The sequence below is a fragment of the Malus domestica genome, chromosome 02 (genome assembly GCF_042453785.1).
Source record: "Malus domestica chromosome 02, GDT2T_hap1".
NCBI lineage: Eukaryota > Viridiplantae > Streptophyta > Magnoliopsida > Rosales > Rosaceae > Malus > Malus domestica.
In genome coordinates this window covers 22,417,408-22,437,326 of record NC_091662.1, presented here as the reverse complement: position 1 = coordinate 22,437,326, position 19,919 = coordinate 22,417,408, and the positions used below count along the sequence as shown (strand labels likewise).

The 19,919-nt window shown below is 39.6% G+C and overlaps 1 pseudogene; it reads right to left on the bottom strand.

The window, feature by feature from the left end:
- Nucleotides 1-628: 628 nt before the first annotated feature.
- Nucleotides 629-19,324, bottom strand: LOC103407623 (protein VASCULAR ASSOCIATED DEATH 1, chloroplastic-like; annotated as a pseudogene).
- Nucleotides 19,325-19,919: the final 595 nt, after the last annotated feature.

Genomic DNA, 19,919 nt, shown 5'->3' with positions numbered 1-19,919 from the left:
TATTATCCAGAGTCTTGAGTCCTAAAGGCTAAATACTTTCCTACGTCAACTACCCTAAAAGCTCCGGTGAAGCGCCCAATTGCTCGGAGTCTCCGTGGCACCACTATCAAACGGTTTGCCTAGTTTCAATTGCTTGTGCCCCCGCCCCCGCCCCCGTCGAGTCGAGCCCATCTCCAATGCTTGTCTGAGTCATCTCTTTTTGTCCCAAGTGTTATATGAACTTGTTGACATATTACTCGGGAGGTGTCAAAGATGGGCTCGGGTCGTTCTCGAAGGGGCTAGATTTATTCTCGACTGTGCCTCGAGCAATGAGAACTAAACAAATGGTTTCAATGCAATTAAGTCACGTCTTTTCACATGTAAAATAAAATTTAAAAAAAATAATAGTCTAACAACTTTAAAAAGAGGAGCATGATAAATGGTAAATACATATAATTTGATGTAGTTAGCACACAGTTAAATCATCTTACTCAAGCTTTGCCTAATAAATAATTAAAAGCCATGAACAATCTACTCATTTGAAACACTTACTAAAAGAAGGATTTGTATCTCCTCCGGATCCTCACAATGAGGGTCCGGAGAGGGGATCCAAATCCCTAAAAGAACACAAGAAGGAAGGCAAGGAAAATGAAAAGAGAAACTAGTGCTTTTTCATATTATACATAATTACTCAAAGCTGTTTAATTGATCGCTTGAAATCAAATGAGAGCATTCTAACAAGCCGTGATTCACCATTCTCAAGAGGAATGACAAACTATAAATTTCAATCAACAATTTTCTCTACAAGTTTATGGATTTTCTTCAGAATGGAACAACATACAATTTTGTAGCCCAAAGAAAGAAACGAGCAACATACATTTTGTAACCACTGGAAGAATGAGAAGGATATACAATTGGAAGTTACCTGCGCTTAGTAATGTCCTCCAGTTGATCTTTTAACAGAGTATGTTTATGCCGCATACTCTCAAGCCGAGTCTCAACCAAGTGCATTTCGTCTTTGAGGTGGTGGATTCGCTTCTCCAACCAAGTGACAACCTCAGATGATCTTTCACCTACTTGACTACCCAAGCCACTCCCGTAGTCCACAGGTGAGTTCACATGGATGTGTTGGGGTCTGGCTAATAGCGCAAGTATGCTCAACTACAATCAAAGAAACAAAATACGTTTTACCAACATCAAAGAATGCTGTCACATCATGCATCATGCTGCACACTGTACACAAACTAGAGCAATTTTAATTGGCTTTACTGCGGTTAGTAGCAAAGATCAAAATAGTAACAAATTAATCCAACAAGACAACAAGACAACAAGACAACAATTCAAGGAAAAATGTATACTCTTTAACCATTTATGGGGTATGCAATCTTGGATTCCTCAGCACCAGGGCCAACACGTGATAACAAATATTTGACCAACAGGGTCGAGAGTAAATACCTGCATGATGAAAATCACAACAAACACGATGACTATGATCAACGGAAGCTGGCTTTGAGTTCTCAAAGAGGCGTGGAATTTCAGCATAGATTCTCTCCCAACTTGCTGGGTCGCATCCATGGATTTAGACAAGTGTTGTACCCTAGCGTGTTCACTGGGCTCGTAAAACCTTTCTGTAGGTACACACATCTCTGCTTCAATTTGAGTATGAACTTCACATTTCTGAACCATGCTAACTGCAGGAATCCTCTCTGATTATGAAAATAACTATATGAATTAATCAGAGTATCCACAATAAAAATAATTGCATGATTCAAATTTTGTGCACAACAGTCCTACCTTCTTGTTTTTCAAGATTCTTCCTCTTCAACAATTCATGTGCCTGAATGAAACATTAGTGCACGCAAAATTTTAGGTAACTCTGACAAACTCCAAAATCAACACAGATGCTAAAATAAATAAATAAATAATACCATGTTTATCCAGGTTTCAAAAACTTCTCGACATTCTTCCATGGTAGACTGCACTATTTTGCCTGCGATTTCATACTCACTTAGCATAGATCAAACATAATACTGTTCACAAAAATACTCTAGATCCCTATTTTAAGAATACGCCAATGTTTTAAAAGGCTCATCTCAGGGCGTGCCTAGGCGCCCTCTGAGGCTGGGCTTAAGGGTTGCCGCCTCTGTTTTGAGGGAGTGGGCGTAAGGCGTCATAGGAGTCACCTAGGTGGCGGAAGGGTTTTAACTGCCAAACCCAAATTTTGGGTAGGGTCTTAACTGCCTCATACCTCTACCTTGCACTATTGTCTCTCTGCCTTTTTTTTTCTGATTTTTATTTTTAATATAATGGATGTGTGTGCTGTTTGTGTGTATTGTTATATGTGTGCTCATTGTGCTATTCACCCTCTATTGTGTATATATATATATATATATATAATATGTATATGTGTGTATATATATTTATAATATATGTGTGTGCTCAGGGTGATTATTGGTAAATAATCTTCTTTTTTTATAATATAATATATATGTACGCTCAGTATATATATTAAAAAATTTAGGTCCCGTGAGGCTTCGCCTCACGCCTAGGCTGAGTTATCCCTCGGCCGCCTCGCCCACGCCTCACACTTTTAATACACTGGTATACACACACGGATACACCCTCATAAATATTAGCTATTTTAATCTGGATAGAATGGCGCAAAAAATACTACAAAATCTAAAAGTCTAAAACCATTAAAGAGTAGCTTTTAATCACGACTCTATCAAGGGCTATTGCATAACTTCAATCAAAAAGTACAAAGCATGTTAAAGCAAAGCTACCAGCACTAAAGCACAAAACTTTCACTTAAAAGAAACGTCCTCCCCTAGAAAATCTTTGGGACATGCTTGTACAGAAAGCACAAGTCAAAAGGTATCAAACATATCTTCAACAAATTTTACTAGATTTTAAATGGTAGACTGCCATTACACTGACTTGGTGAAAATATACTTGATGAAATATGCATAGGGACACAACTCCTGTAATGCTCTCCGATGCACCAGCACTTTCCCAAGAGACAATGTCCCTGTGTATGTACATGTATAATCTTAATATTATTTATTTTGTCAGACACGACTTGAACACTACAGGATCATAATCCTGAAACATTCCGTACACAAGCAGTTCATCTTTTAACAAATTTTAATTCTTTGTATGAATTGTATTCTACTAACTCCGCCTATGTCTTACATGGCCGGTCCCAAGCCCGGATAAAGGAGGAGGGGGAGGGCGTCAGGTAGTCGACAGCCGGCACTCCATGATCACGTCGAATCCTTATGAAAATGAATCCAGAACAAAATCGCGCTAAAGCTAGGGCGTCACCCGTAAGTGGCGCGCTGTGTGGCCCGAGCACAGTGATAAGTGAGCAAGGGTCGCTGTATCTCCATCGGCACCCGGATGCAGTGTTAAATGAGCAAGGGGGCCATAGAAACTTCTTTTCGAACGACTCCACTCAAATTTGTTTGGGAGCATATGCTCCTATCAACTTTACCCGGGACACACAAAAGAAGTACTTTGATCCTATTAGACGGGGGAGGGTGAAGAAGCTAGGACAGAAGGGTAGAGTTCAAGAGAGCAAAATACGTTTAGGAACGTGGAATATAGGAACCTTAACGGGAAAATCTATGGAAGTAGTGGAAGTTATGGTGAGGAGAAGGATAAATATTATGTGCCTACAAGAAACTAAGTGGGTTGGTAGTAAGGCAAAGGATCTAGAAAACTCAGGGTTTAAACTTTGGTATTCGGGCACAAATAGAACGAGAAACGGTGTTGGCATCATCGTGGACAAGACCTTGGTACAAGATGTTGTAGATGTCAAGAGGGTAGGAGATAGAATCATGGCAATCAAGATTGTAATAGGACAAGAACTTATCAATGTGATTAGTGCGTACGCACCTCAAGTAGGGTTGGATACGAGTTCGAAGGAGAAATTTTGGGAAGATCTTGGAGACTTGGTGCAAGGAATTGCTCAGACGGAGAAGTTATTTATAGGAGGAGATTTAAATGGACACGTGGGTAGGGAGACAGGCAACTATGGAGGTTTTCATGGTGGCCATGGTTTTGGGGGAGAGAAACGAGGATGGGGAAGCTATCTTGGATTTTGCAATGGCATATGATCTCTTCTTAGCCAACATCTTCTTTAAGAAGAGAGAAGAACATGTGATCACCTACAAGAGTGGGTCATCAAAAACACAAATAGATTTTCTTCTAATGAGGAAAGGGGATCGTATAACTTGTAAGGATTGCAAAGTTATACCAGGAGAGAGCGTGGCTAATCAACATCGCTTGTTGGTGATGGATGTACATATCAAAAGAGTAAGACAAAAGAACAAGACTTGGAAGTGCCCAAGGACTAGATGGTGGAATCTAAAAGAAGAAAAACAAGTCATTTTCAAAGAGAAGGTAATCACCCAATGTGTGTGGGATAGAGAGGGGGAAGCTAGCCAAATGTGGGATTCCATGGCTAGTTGTATTCGAAAAGTAGCAAAAGAGGTATTAGGAGAGTCCAAGGGCTTTGCCCCACACCAAAAGGAATCTTGGTGGTGGAATGAGGAGGTACAAACAAAGGTGAAGGCTAAGAAGGAATGTTGTAAAGCCTTATACAAGGAGAGGACAGATGAAAATGGTGAAAGGTATAGAAAAGCGAAGCAAGAGGCGAAGAAAGCTGTCAGAGAAGCTAAGTTAGCGGCTTACGACGATATGTATAAACGACTAGATACTAAAGAAGGAGAGTTGGATATCTATAAACTATCTAGAGCAAGGGAAAAGAAGACAAGGGACCTAAACCAAGTGAGGTGCATCAAGGATGAGGATGGAAAGGTTCTTGCTACAGAGAACGCGGTTAAAGACAGATGGAGAGGTTATTTTCATAATCTTTTCAATGAAGGACATGAAATGAGTGCTTCTTTAGGGGAGTTGAGTAACTCAGAAGAGTGTAGAAACTACTCTTTTTATCGTCGAATCCGAAAGGAAGAAGTGGTTGTAGCTTTGAAGAAGATGAAGCATAAAAAAGCAATAGGCCCAGACGATATACCAATCGAAGTGTGGAAACTTTTGGGAGAGACAGGTATAACATGGCTCACTGACCTTTTCAATAGGATTTTGAAAACGAAGAAGATGCCAAATGAGTGGCGAACGAGCACTTTGGTGCCTATCTACAAGAATAAGGGCGACGTACAAAATTGCATGAACTATAGGGGTATTAAGCTAATGAGTCATACAATGAAGCTCTGGGAGAGAGTCATTGAGCATAGATTGAGGCAAGAGACACGGGTTTCGGACAACCAATTCGGGTTCATGCCAGGGCGCTCAACCATGGAGGCAATCTATCTCTTACGAAGATTGATGGAAAGATATAGAGATGGGAAAAAGGATTTACACATGGTCTTTATAGATTTGGAAAAAGCGTATGATAGGGTCCCAAGAGACATTCTTTGGAGGATTTTAGAGAAGAAAGGAGTACGAGTAGCATATATCCAAGCTATAAAGGATATGTATGAAGGAGCAAAGACTGCCGTAAGAACTCATGAAGGACAAACCGAAAGCTTTCCCATAACTGTAGGATTACATCAAGGCTCATCCTTAAGTCCTTACCTTTTTGCGTTGGTAATGGATGAGTTAACAGGACATATTCAAGATGATATTCCTTGGTGTATGCTTTTCGCAGACGATATAGTGTTGATAGATGAAACTCAGGAAGGGGTAAATGCAAAGCTTAACCTTTGGAGAGAAGTGTTGGAATCTAAAGGTCTTCGCCTAAGCCGATCAAAGACAGAATATATGGAATGCAAGTTCAGTGCAAATGGAGGCCAAAACGAGTTAGGGGTGAGGATCGGAGATCAAGAAATACCAAAGAGCGACCGTTTTCGTTACCTAGGATCTATCTTGCAAAAGAACGGAGAATTAGATGGAGATCTCAACCATAGAATACAAGCTGGATGGATGAAGTGGAAGAGTGCATCCGGCGTGTTGTGTGACCGCCGTATGCCACTGAAGCTCAAGGGAAAATTTTATAGGACGGCAATAAGGCCGGCGATGCTGTATGGCACAAAATGTTGGGCGGTGAAACATCAACACGTACACAAAATGGGTGTAGCGGAGATGAGGATGCTTCATTGGATGTGTGGGCACACGAGAAAGGATAAGATTAGGAATGAGGATATCCGGGGTAAAGTAGGAGTAGCCGAAATTGAAGGAAAGATGAGAGAAAATCGGTTACGGTGGTTTGGACATGTGCAAAGAAGGCCTACTGACGCTCCGATTAGAAGATGCGACTATGGGACAGAGGTTCAGGGCCGAAGGGGTAGAGGAAGACCTAGGAAAACTTTGGAAGAGACTCTAAGAAAAGACTTAGAGTACTTGGATCTAACGAAGGACATGACACAGGATCGAGCACAATGGCGTTCTAAGATTCATATAGCCGATCCCACTCAGTGACTTGGATTTTCCAAGTCTCCAACCGAGAAGTTTTCCTCACTCGGGAAATTAAGGGAACACTACGCCAACCTACATGCTCCACTCAGAAAGCTTCAACATACAAGCTTCAACATACAAGCTTCAACAAAAGAAAATTCAAAGAACTTAGCAAAGAAGGCTTTGGTGTATTTAACACAATACGTTGAAATGAAGGAAAGCTTATTTATTGATATCCCCGATAAGCTACAAATATGTACATATACATGAGTCAAAATAAACACACAAGAGGGAGCTTTCACAAAGTTTGCTTAGGAGAAGTCTCAGCAGTCGGTAGAGCCCCAGAAAGAGAAGGCACCGGAGGGGGATCATTTGGAGCCTCAGTACTGGACAGAACCCTAGAAGGAGGAGGCATCAGAGGTTGATCATTTGGAGCTTCATTACGCGGTACAGCCCCAGAAGACGAAGGCAATAAATGCCTTTGGAACAAACCCACAAATCTCTGATGATCAAGTAAAACCTGACCATCAGTTTCCTTCATCTGGTCAAGCTTCCTCTTCATGTTTGTAGCATAGTCATGTGCGAGCCGGTGCAACTGTTTATTCTCATGCTTGAGCCCCCTAATCTCCTGTTTGAGACTCATCACTTCAGCCGCCAATGATTCAACTTGGCGGGTTCGAGCAAATAGGCGTTGGGCCATATTAGACACAGAACCTGCACACTGCACACTGAGAGCCAGCGAATCCTTAACAGCTAACTCATCAGACCGTTTGGAAAGTAGTCTGTTATCTTTGGGAGTGAGAAGGTTCCTGGCCACCACCGCAGCGGTCATATCATTCTTCATCACGGAATCCCCAACGGTAAGAGGACCAGTAGGGGAGACGAAGGATGGGCGCCATATGTTGTCTGGAGAAGGCGGGGCTGCCTCTTCAACAAGGTTCAAGTCAAAACGACGGTCGGAGGGGCCAGACATTTTCAAAGGTGTTGAAGAGAGAAGAGGTCGGACAAATCAAGATCTTAGAAGTGCAAGAATGAAGCTTCTACTGGTGGAGATTCAAGTGTGCTTTGGAACTTAATGCCAGCCCCTATAAAAATCTGCACTCGACGGAGCTTTAGAAATCGAAGAGGCGCCTGCTCAGAAATCGAAGAGGCGTTTGCTTTCTCAAAAGCTGGGCTGCTTAGAGATCACGAGGGTTGATCTCAGAAATCGAAGAGGCGTTTGCTTTCTCAAAAGTTGGGTTGCTCAAAGACCACGAAGGCCGATCTCAGAAATCGAAGAGGCGCTCGCTTTCTCAAAAGCTGGGCTCCCCAGAGACCACGAGGGCCGATCTCAGAAATCGAAGAGGCACCTACTTTTCCAGCCTTGTCAGCACCTGTCATACGCACACTCAGCTTGGCGGAAATTATGGGCATTTTGTCAAAGACTTCTGGGGAAGTAGAAAACACATGAATCTTACTGTTCAATCACCCACTTCCCACACGCAACAATAGCTCATGGGTACCACAGATAACTTTGCCAAAGTTCTCTGCCAAAGTTGAGCACGTGAAGCTTGCAGCTCCCACTACATCGCTCTGACCAAGAAGGGTAAAAGAATAGCAAAGAAAAAGCACTAACAAAGTTTAGACCCATAAATTTTGAAGGTCTAGCTACCATATTATTACCACAAGGGTAAAGGAACAGTACCACTGCTGGATAATTGAAAAGTCCCTGTGTGTCAACCTCTGTGCTTCGTGGCAAGGTAGACTAGCAAACCTGCCCAACCTTTACTCACATTCGAGAAAACATTCCCAATAAGATTGCTTGCTCCAAAATCGAAGAGGCACCGTCCTCCGAATCTCAAGAGCCAGACTCCCAACATGACTACTTTCTTAAAAATCGAAGAGAGGGTAAAGGAACAGTACCATTGCTGGATAATTGGAAAGTCCCTGTGTGTCAACCTCTGTGCTTCGTGGCAAGGTAGACTAGCAAACATGCCCAACCTTTACTCACATTCGAGAAAACACTCCCAACAAGATTGCTTGCTCCAAAATCGAAGAGGCACCGCCCTCCGAATCTCGAAAGCCAGACTCCCAACATGATTACTTTCTAAAAAATCGAAGAGACACTGCTCTCCGAATCTCGAGAGCCAGACCCCCAGCATGATTGCTTTCTCAAAAATCGATGAGGCATCGTTCTCCGAATCAATCGAAGAGGCGCTCGCTTTCTCAAAAGCTGGGCTGCTCAGAGACCACGAGGGCCGATCTCAGAAATCGAAGAGGCACCTACTTTTCTAGCCTTGTCAGCACCTGTCACACGCACACTCAGCTTTGCAGAAATTATGGGCATTCTGTCGAAGACTTCTGGTGAAGTAGAAAGCACATGAATCTTACTGTTCAATCACCCACTTCCCACACGCAACAATAGCTCATGGGTACCACAGATAACTTTGCCAAAGTTCTCTGCCAAAGTTGAGCACGTGAAGCTTGCAGCTCCCACTACATCGCTCTGACCAAGAAGGGTAAAAGAATAGCAAAGAAACAGCACTAACAAAGTTTAGACCCATAAATTTTGAAGGTCTAGCTACCATATTATTACCCACAAGGGTAAAGGAACAGTACCACTGCTGGATAATTGGAAAGTCCCTGTGTGTCAACCTCTGTGCTTCGTGGCAAGGTAGACTAGCAAACATGCCCAACCTTTACTCACATTCGAGAAAACACTCCCAACAAGATTGCCTGCTCCAAAATCGAAGAGGCACCGTCCTCCGAATCTCGAGAGCCAGACTCCCAACATGATTACTTCCTCAAAAATCGAAGACACTGCTCTCCGAATCTCGAGAGTCAGACCCCCAGCATGATTGCTTTCTCAAAAATCGAAGAGGCATCGTTCTCCGAATCTCGAGAGCCAGATACCACAGACCACTTTTTCAAAGTGCTCTGACAGAGCTAAAACATGTGAAACTGGCAGCTCCCACTACCGTGCTATGACCAAGCAGGGTAAAGGAATAACATTACTACTTGTTGTTAGGGAGACTCCTATATATGTCGACCTCCATCCCCAACGGACAGGCAGACCTGCAAAAATGCTCAACCCTTCATCATATCTGAGAGGGCACTCCCAACGAAGCCTTTCGAAATATTCAGCTTTCTTTCCCCCCGATAATACCTCTGCAAACAAGCTATACTAGAGCAAGAATATCTCATATCATCAGGGTTAAAAGCAAGAGTATCCCATATCATGCTTTTTCCCTGTCTTTTCTTTTGGCCTTGTTTTTACCTGCAAGACAAGGAGAAAGAGAGCAATCAATCAGCACTTGGAATCAAGCTTCCAGCCAGGAACTGACTGCCTGGAACCCCTTACCTGATTACTTACCTGGCATTGCTCTCGAGTACTCATCTTCAACATCTTATGTTTCCAGGGAAGATTCCGCATCTGCTTGAGGAACAGATAGGGCAAGTGCGAAAGATACAAGGAAGCATGTGGAGACAAGCGTAACAGCACACGTGCCGATACATCCATTACTCTGTCAAAAGCAAAAGTATCCCATATCAGCAGGGTGGAACGTACTCTAGATTTGATGGACTTGTTTTGACCCTCAAATTCTTCAGTCGGCCTTATACTCTGGAGGAAACCAGAAAACCCTCCAGCTCAGTTCAAGAATAAGCCTGTGGAAAGTTACTTCTTCAAAAGCAAAAGTATCTCATATCATCTCTTCTCATTTTTCTTCTCTTTATCCTTCATGCTGCTGCAAGATGGGGAGAAGGTGAACAATCAGTCGGAGCTCTGATTGCTTACCTTGTCTGTCACCTCTTTCAGCAGACCCCCTAGCTCGGCGACTTGGGGGACTCCTACTACATGGTTTGTATCGCGCTTGACCAAGCCTGAAACTACAAGTAAGCTTCAAGTGAAATTGATACATTACCTTGTGCATCTCCACCAGTTAAAGATACCACCCCTGGATGGAGGAAGAGTACTTCCAGAGAAGATGCCACATCTACCTATGAGACAGATAAGGCAAGTCAAGACGACACCACACTCCGATACTTAGAAGTTTCGTGATTACGAGATCATTCTCCCACAATATTTCCTAATGTCATTTGTACTAAATCATTCACTTGTACTCACTAAAGGAGAGCTTGAACCTATGTACTTGTGTAAACCCTTCACAATTAATGAGAACTCTTCTATTCCGTGGACGTAGCCAATCTGGGTGAACCACGTACATCTTGTGTTTGCTTTCCTATCTCTATCCATTTATATACTTATCCACACTAATGACCGGAGCAATCTAACGAAGATCACAAAAAGCGACCGTTTTCGCTACCTAGGATCTATCTTGCAAGAGAACGGAGAATTAGATGGAGATCTCAACCATAGAATACGAGCTGGATGGAAAGAGTGCATCCGGCGTGTTGTGTGACCGTCGTAGGCCACTGAAGCTCAAGGGAAAATTTTATAGGACGGCAATAAGGCCAGCGATGTTGTATGGCACATAATGTTGGGTGGTGAAGCATCAACACGTACACAAAATGGGTGTAGCGGAGATGAGGATGCTTCGTGGGATGTGTGGGCACACGAGAAAGGATAAGATTGGGAATGAGGATATCCGAGGTAAAGTAGGAGTAGCCGAAATTGTAGGAAAGATGAGAGAAAATCGGCTCCGGTGATTTGGACATGTGCAAAGAAGGCCGACTGACGCTCCGGTTCGAAGATGTGACTACGGGACAGAGGTTCAGGGCCGAAGGGGTAGAGGAAGACCTAGGAAAACTTTGGAAGAGACTCTAAGAAAAGACTTAAGAGTACTTGGATCTAACGGAGGACATGACACAAAACCGAGCGCAATGGCGTTCTAGGATTCATATAGCCGACCCCACTTAGTGGGAAAAGGCTTTGTTGTTGTTGTTGTTGTTGTTGTATGAATTGTATTCTACTAGAAACTAGAAAGTAAACAATTTTAAATTCATATCATATGTTTTTTGGTATGACTTACTACATCTTGACCCATATATACGTAACTATGTATGCCTATCTTTGCCTGTCGTGTAATTTCTTTGGGAACTCTGGTGTTTCCCATGTTGATCAATCAAATCATTTTCATGTCGATCAATCAAATCATTTTCATGTCACATGTTTATGTCCATGATTGGCCAACACAAACCAAGATAAATTCAAGAAGTACACAAGTGTTGTCCAGGGCACACCTTTCCAAACAGTTCTCTTTGAAAATGCCACGTTAATATAAATCTTCAAATTGCAGCATTCCTTTGATCCATCAGGATCTCTCTCAATGTCCCAAAATCCCTGAAATGAATAAAAAAATATGAGATAAATTGACTTTGGTTAAAGATAATTGATTTCTATTTTATTACAATGGCAAAGGTTTAGCAAGGTAATCAATAAATTTTTAAGAAAGATATCATCTAAAACATGTAATGTGAATTATGAAATTGGATGAAATGCAACTTATACCTCAACACGGAAATAATCTCCATAAGGCACATCATTGATTTCTTGTGATGTCTCAATAACTAAGTGGCTGGCAAAAGTCAAAGTTAATGTGTCACGAAAATAACTCGCGCATTCTTGAGATGAAAGCAAAGTGTGGACTGCATAAAGTTGTTGGATTATTTACAGTTCATAATAACCATCTGGCCCAGACAAAACAAGGTTTTCAAATGTGCGAACTCAAGTTGACATGGCACCAAGTTAATCTGTCATCCCTTCCTCACAATAATAATCACAATCTATGCAATTGCAAACCAATTCAAGAAACATTTAAAAATGGTATTATAAACACTATATCAGCAACCTGTTTCTGTGAACTCGAAATTTCTGGAGCTCCTGGCAGCTGCCAAATTTTGCACCTTTATGACAACATTATGTCCGGTGTTAAAACAGACTGAAACACAAAAGAATCAAACAAAGCATGTAGGCACACATGAGAGATTCATACAGTAAATGATAAAATTAAAAAACGGCCATACCAAAATAAATTTTTATAGGGTGCTGAAAAGAAACATCACGGGAATGGCCAAACTCATGAGGTTTCCATGGAGTACACTTCAACTCTGAAAAGGCATAAAACCATACAGATTAAAAACTTAAAAACAAAACAAGCATAGAATTTTGCCTCAATATTCTAGAACCATCAAGAAACCTGAATAATGCACTAAATACAGGGATTCATCACGCTCCAGGAATTTACCTTTATCTCCACAACTTCTATGAAATGATTCTGTGAACACATCGTCGGAGAAAAATAAACTAAAGAAATCTTCAACCTTTATCTGCACTTCATAGATTGGATGTTAATTTTCAAACTTTTCCATAATGGAAACACTATTTGAAATGATAAAAATAAGTAAAAATAATAATAATGGCAGAACATAAAAGACGATACTAGATTCCCCTCCCTGAAGCTTAGTTGTACTTCACAAACTTACCTTCTAGTTTTTTAAAATTATGGTTCCCTTTCCAGTGGTAATAGGAGTAAACATTTAATTATACGGAAATTTTTTAAAATGCCATATGAACTTATACACTTTTTATCAATTTATCATATAAAAAAAAAAAAGGTCGTACCCAGTGCACAAGGCTCCCGCTTTACGCAGGGTCTGAGAGAGGTGAATGTCGGCTAGCCTTACCCCCATTTATGGAGAGGCTGCTCCCAATATCAATTTATCATATCAACTAAAAATATAAGCAATTTGTCATATCAACTTTCTGAAATCATTAATTTGTCATATACCCTTCACGGAGGTTTTCCATCTAAAATAAGTCATGTGCCTGCACATGACTTGTCTTTAGGGTTATTTAGGACATTTTAACTCTCCATTCTCCTTCTAAAAAGTTGCGTTTGATGCAACAAACATTTAGGGTTTCTACAAACTAAAAAATGAAAATGATTATACAATGGAATAATATTTTTTATATTCTAAATACAAATGAAACTTAATATAATAACATGATATAATTTTGATCAAGTTTCTCTCCAACAGTATAGTCCTCAAAACATATATCACCTGTTTGTGAAGTATAGTTTGTCCCCTAAAACAATGGTAAACATCAAACTTACATTGTTTTTACAAAGTTATTGCTCATGGAAAACAATGAAATGAAAATGAGGTCAACTGTCGGAAATAACCCTAAAGTGAGGTCAACTGTCGGAAATAACCCTAAAGGGTACTGCAATTATACCAAACTTCAAGGGAGAAGAATGTAGTTAACATACGTTCATATATGATTATCCCGAGAAATAAAGAAAATTACCGGAATCTGCAACCTTTGTATAGCACTCCGGAACTGCATGTCAAAAATAACCAGCTCAGCTAACAAGACAAACCAGAATTGGTGGATCCAATATTGCTCAAACATGAAATTTGAAGAATAAATATAGAAGCATCGATTAAATTACCAAAACCTAGTAGCCAATCAACAGAGATATGCACATGCTTTAGCAAGATTTGAACCCATAAACCTACCCTTTTAGAACCTAAACCAAAGCTTAAGGACTGCATGTATAATTTTATCAATCAGAAATGCATATACAGATCAAATGTTTCATGCACATCCCATCCCATTAAGACCCAAAATATTTCATGCTTCTAGAAAGAGATGAAGTGGTGAGATAGAAACTGTATTCCACAGGGGCATAGCACAACACAAAGACTTGTAACACCCAAAGGAATCCAAGTTTGATCACAGCTCATTCATGACAAATGAAGCAACATTAGCAATGATTCTAGATTGTACAATAAACTCACCGTTTGGAGCATCAGAGCTTTCCTCTTTCCAGATCAAAGTATCTTTCGAACATGAAGGGTCATTATTCCGAGCTGGTTCTAAATCCTCTTCTACAGTATCGTATTGCTCTGGAATTGATGTCAACACAGAGTCGTCTACAACATTGGAGGCAAGCTTAGAGTCTTGTGAAACAATATCCTCGTTCCTGGTCCAGAATTATATAAAAATAAGTCACAATTACAAATCATCATCTACCAGAGTAAAATATTAATGATATTTCTGATGAAGTACCTGTCAGTGGAATCCAATTCATCAACTAAGCACTGGGAGCTTTCCACCCTTTCAATTCCAGCTCCATTCTCTTGACTGCCAGTCTCAGATAACATGTCCTGACAGAAAATTGCAGATAAAGAGGGAGGAGAAAGAAAGAAAGTCATGATGAGATCTTTTGAGTTAAGTATGCATATATTGTAATACGTTGATGTCAAACTGAAGGCAAAAGACTGATCATGCATAATAAGAAATTTACATGTTGTAACTATTAGTCAGGTCTTTCCATTTCCTTGTGACTAGGCTTTCACACTATCATATGATTTTAAGACTATTACAAAGGTCTTCACATTTTCCTGTAACTAGTATATATACCGAAATGAACAGAATAACTCAGAAGTCCTCACAAGAAATCCTATTAAAAAAAATTATGTCCCATTTAAAGAAAATGAATTTATCGCCGCCAACTGTAATACAAATAAATTAGCACCTGTTCTGTAATCTCTTTGGCACCATCAACATATTGCGACCATCCATCATTTATTATCTTAAATGCTTCGTCACGTGACAGAAAGGATGCAAAGAAGTACTGCCAAATCAGTAAGTGGTGTAAGATATTGCTGAAATGACAATAAAAGGAGCAAGGGGTTTACAAGATATCACCAGTACATAGTAAACATCAGATTTGGCATTACCTTCTTGCTTCCAGCAAAAATTTCTATGGCATTAGGGAAGATCCCTGCTGTCTTTGCTCTTCGTACACTTGTGACTTCTTGCAATGGGATTATTTTCTGAAGAGGAATTTACTTTTCATACATAATAATATTTTATAAAGTCCAAACCAAAATGAGAACATAGTTTTACACATAAAGTGAGCTTGAATCTCCTGAAAGAACCAATGTCCTAGAAACAGAACTGGCAAAAGAACTCCCCACCTAATGTCCTAGGAGAAACTTAAGGCCATCTACAGTGTGATAACATTCAAACTAAAAAAGAAGCAGAGATCTATTAGGATCATATCTCCAATATGTCTTCAACTTCTGAAACACTCTCTTGAACCGTATGGATCCATGGAGAATAGGTGAATTCTTTCATTGTGTTGCTATATTGTTCAGAGCCTTCCTGACTTCAACCAACCTCAAGAACTGCCTTAGCAACAAAGTTCCACATACTCCAGTAGACTGTCTATGATATCAAAGGAACGATGCACTAGGAGAGACTTGGGTCATCTTTAGTGTGACAAAGGTTAAACCCGAAGAGTATTAAAAGCTTTGTATCAAGCAGACATCTTCTCAGATAATATCTTTTAGGGATGTGATTTTCACAAACCCTTTTTGGCTTCTCACACACCCCTCTTGATTTCTGGCCATTGGATTGAACAAATCAAACGAAAATAAAGGACAGGATTAGACAAGGGTGTACTTGGACTACATCCTTAAATGTTTGCAATTGCTGAATTCTTGGATCTAAAGGCAACTTATAGATGACTAAGCAAAACCTATCCTTCAAGCAAACTATACAGGCTCCACGTATAAAATTGTAGATCATCATCTGCATCCAAACGCTCAAGTGCTAAATCTAATCAAAAGCTACAAATGAAAAAGCTCGCTGTATCAATTCCAATTATCTTTATGCTTCAGTATTAAACCCATAATGTTCCCCAAAATTTTCCTGCTTTAATACCACAAATTTCTTTATAGTTAGCTGTTTTTATATCAAAGACTGCCAAAAATTGGAATATCAGTATCAGTTTTGATTACTGTTTGATTCCTGGATCCCTTTTAACACGTAGAATCAATTAACCCATTGAAAAATAAACACTAATGAAGAAACAGGGGAACAGAACATCAAACTATACATAAAAACGGGACAAAAACTATTTGTCCTTCCATCCTCATCTTTCTGATCAACAAGAAAGTAGAGATATCAAACTTCGTGGCTGTATAAGCCAGTAAAGTTGTCTTCTTTTTACTCTTGGGTAGGTAGTTGTTTAATAATCGAGGTCTCCATTGTATATAGCATTTTCAGCTATCCCACATGTATGATTGAACAATAATGCACAAGTAAAATTTGTTGAAATTATAACTAAAATTGCTAGAAGCAGAGGAAGATGAAATATCAGCATAAAGAGGCTAAAGTGGAAAGACGGAGGTAATTCAAATCAGGCTTTTTAGCCAAAATGGTCCCTAAGATTTGCATAACTCCTCACTTTGGTCCTTGAGATTTGAAATCAATAGAATTGGTCCCTGAGTTTATCCACCATCAATCATTTTGATTCTTTTGTGAAAAATCTCCATTAAATAAGAATAAAATGACCAAAATACCCTTACTTTTTGTCAAATCATTTTGGCCCATTGTTTATTAAATTGAGGGTATATTTGTCATTTTGGTCTGGAAGGACTAAAATGATTGATAGTGGACAATCTCAGGAACCACTTCTATTGATTTCAAATCTCAGGGACCAAAGTGATGTGTTATGCAAATCTCAGCGACCATTTTGGCTAAAAATCCTTCAAATCAAAGAAAAGAATATATGATGCATAGCACTTAATTTGCAACAATTGTAAAATTTGTTATATATGACGAAGTTGAGGACAAGTTGGACACCATACCTTTGTCTCAAATCCAAAAATATTCGAGTAAAAGCAAATATAATGAACAAACAGGTACATATGACCCTACAAGAAACATATAATAAGTTAGCAAAGCCAAGCAGGATACGTGTTAAAAATGACCGTTCAATCAAGAAGTAAATAAAAAGAGTTAAAATTCTGGACAAAATCAATATTTCATCATGAACCAAAACAAAGAGTATGGCAAAGCAATAACCTAGTAACTAAACAATGAGAAGGCAGTACATCAGTTTAACTATAAGAGAGATACTACAACACCTGAATTTCTAAATAATAACATTTAGAACATAACAAATGAACCTGAATAAGTATGTTCTCCTGGAATGCACAGTTGAAATCTTCGATGAGGGCCTATATTAAACAGGAAAAAAGTAGAGGAAAGGGAGAAAATGTCAAAGACACTCAAATAACATTAAAGTAAGAATAAGATTCAACTCTATGCATACATGGATGTGAGAGAGAGAGAGAGAGAGAGAGAGAGAGAACTTCCTCTACTTATCATCGCACTGAATGCTCAACAACTATAACTATTCGAATCAACATGTAAAGTCATGTTCCTCTGAGCATCATATATACTCCACTAGAGGACATTGTACACTTCGACACACAAACGGTTAAATGTCATCCAAAAGTCAATAATCTGTGTGTTATTGCATCCCATAACCCAGTCTACTTTTTTTAGAAGAAAATATAGAATAAGCTTTTACTATTCCTTTGAATTACAAACTTACTACTCAACGATAAAGTGAAGATATCCAAGAAAAAATAGGCATTTTACCTCCTATCATTCACTGCAATGCCTAACAGGCCAAATATTGCCCCCAAGATAACTACTCACATTATAATTCCTGCATAAATGGATTCTACTCATGCTTTATGGTATTGTTCAGCAATTAAGTTTTCTTCAAAATATTTTGACCAGTTTTAAATAATTGATTAGTATCAACAAACAGGACACATCAGAAAAATCTGATCATGTTCATATGTATCGTTACAACAATGATTGTATCAGGTCTGATGCTCAAGTACCCTAGGTGTTGTACATAAGTACTCCTATGTTATTCTTAGCTGTCCTCTCTACTCTTATTTTTCTTTAAGTCAGTACTCTGTTGAGTTTTAATTCTAGCAAACTTACGGCACCTAAAAACAACCAAATACATAACCTTTTCCTTACTAATCATAGGTTCAAATTTTCTTCTCCTAGAACAGCCTCAAAGATATTACTTTTCTTCTTACTTTTCCGCCAATCTCCGATCTTCTCCAAAATCAGTTTACTCTCAAATGACAAATCTGTCCAATGACCACTGTTACTCCTGGAGATGGATTGAACCTCGAAGCAGTTTTGCATTGCTAGATAAGCATAAGATTTCCTCCAAGTTTCGAATTACAATTACTTTCCCATTCCATATATCAATAGAAAATGTTAAGTCCCAGGATGGTTAGCATCCATACTTTACTTTCCGTTTCTAAATCACAATCAAAACGAAAAAAAACAATAACCGAAAAAAAAAAAAAACACAATAAGAAAGCGGGAAAAGAAACTCTTTGAATAAAAACCGAAACTCTGTTAACTCACTTCATCAGGCGGAAGGCGAAACAACTGGCGATACTCTTCACTCTTCAGTGATGCTGCAGACTGTAATATAAAAGCAAACAAATAAAAAAATAAACACAATTTTCCTCATTTTTTACTCAGATAATCATTTCTTCACCAAAACTAGTCTAAATTAATTTTTCACAAGCAACAAAATTGCACTGATTTCCCCTCCCCAAATTGGAATGTAACAATTAACTAACAAATACAAAAGAATTTGAAGTGCGATTGTGTTTCCAAACTGGGAGGCCAAAATTACGAACTTTCCAGAACCACAGTACAAGTAAAAAGAATATGCGAACGGGGATGACCTGATCGGCGGTGGGAGATGAATTGCAAGTCTCGCTGCAATCGGGTGTGACAGCCGAGCAAGAGAAAAGCGGCGAAGACGAGCCTTCAGCTTCGGAGGGGGCGTCGGCGGTAGAGAGTCTGGACGGCGTGGACGACGGCGAGGGCTCCTTGATCGGGTTCTGTGGAGGAGCTTCGATCCTCTCCGGGCTCGCGGTGACCACGGCCATGGGTGATATGTTTCGGGTCGGAGTCAAGAGGAAGGAGAAGTGGACTTTTAATTTTGGTTGGGGGAAAAAGCGTCGGTTAGGTTGTTGTGTTGTTGGGGCTGGGAGTTGCAATCGACGTCGGTGGGTTTGAAAACGAGGGAAATTCGAGAGGCGGTCTGAAGGGAGTCGGTCGGCCGACGTTGGTTTTCCACGTGGCCTTTTAAAATTGAACGAGCTAATTACGATTAGATCGGAATGAATAATCTCGTTTGGCATAGTGTTTAAGATTGTATCGGAATAAATAATTTTTTTTTTCAAATGATAGATTTGTTAGATTAGATACTATATTAGGAAGCCGACGAGATTCAAACTCACGCCGTAGTAAAGACAATAATTCTCTCCTTTATTGTGATAGAAGATCACTTGCATCGGTATAATATAATTTGTATTAGTATAGTTTTTATGATTGGATTAGAATATAATTAGTGTTGTGGCTTATTTTATCTAACGGGGAGAGGGGTTCATGGCAAAGAGAGTAGGGAGAGAGATGTGTGTTAGGGTTGTGTAGAGGATTATGTTATTCCCCCTGCGTAGTATCTTTATTTATAGTAATAAGCGATGAAAGAATTTTTCTCCTCCAAGGAATACAAGTCCTAATGAGAAGAATACTAATATCAAATCTAATATAGGATTTACACGATTACACTTAAATACAATGTCTATAACATTCCCCTTTGAGTGTGTAAATACTCAATTAGATTCTGCATCATGTAGAGTTGAGGTAGTTGACTCGTTGGCACTAATTTTGG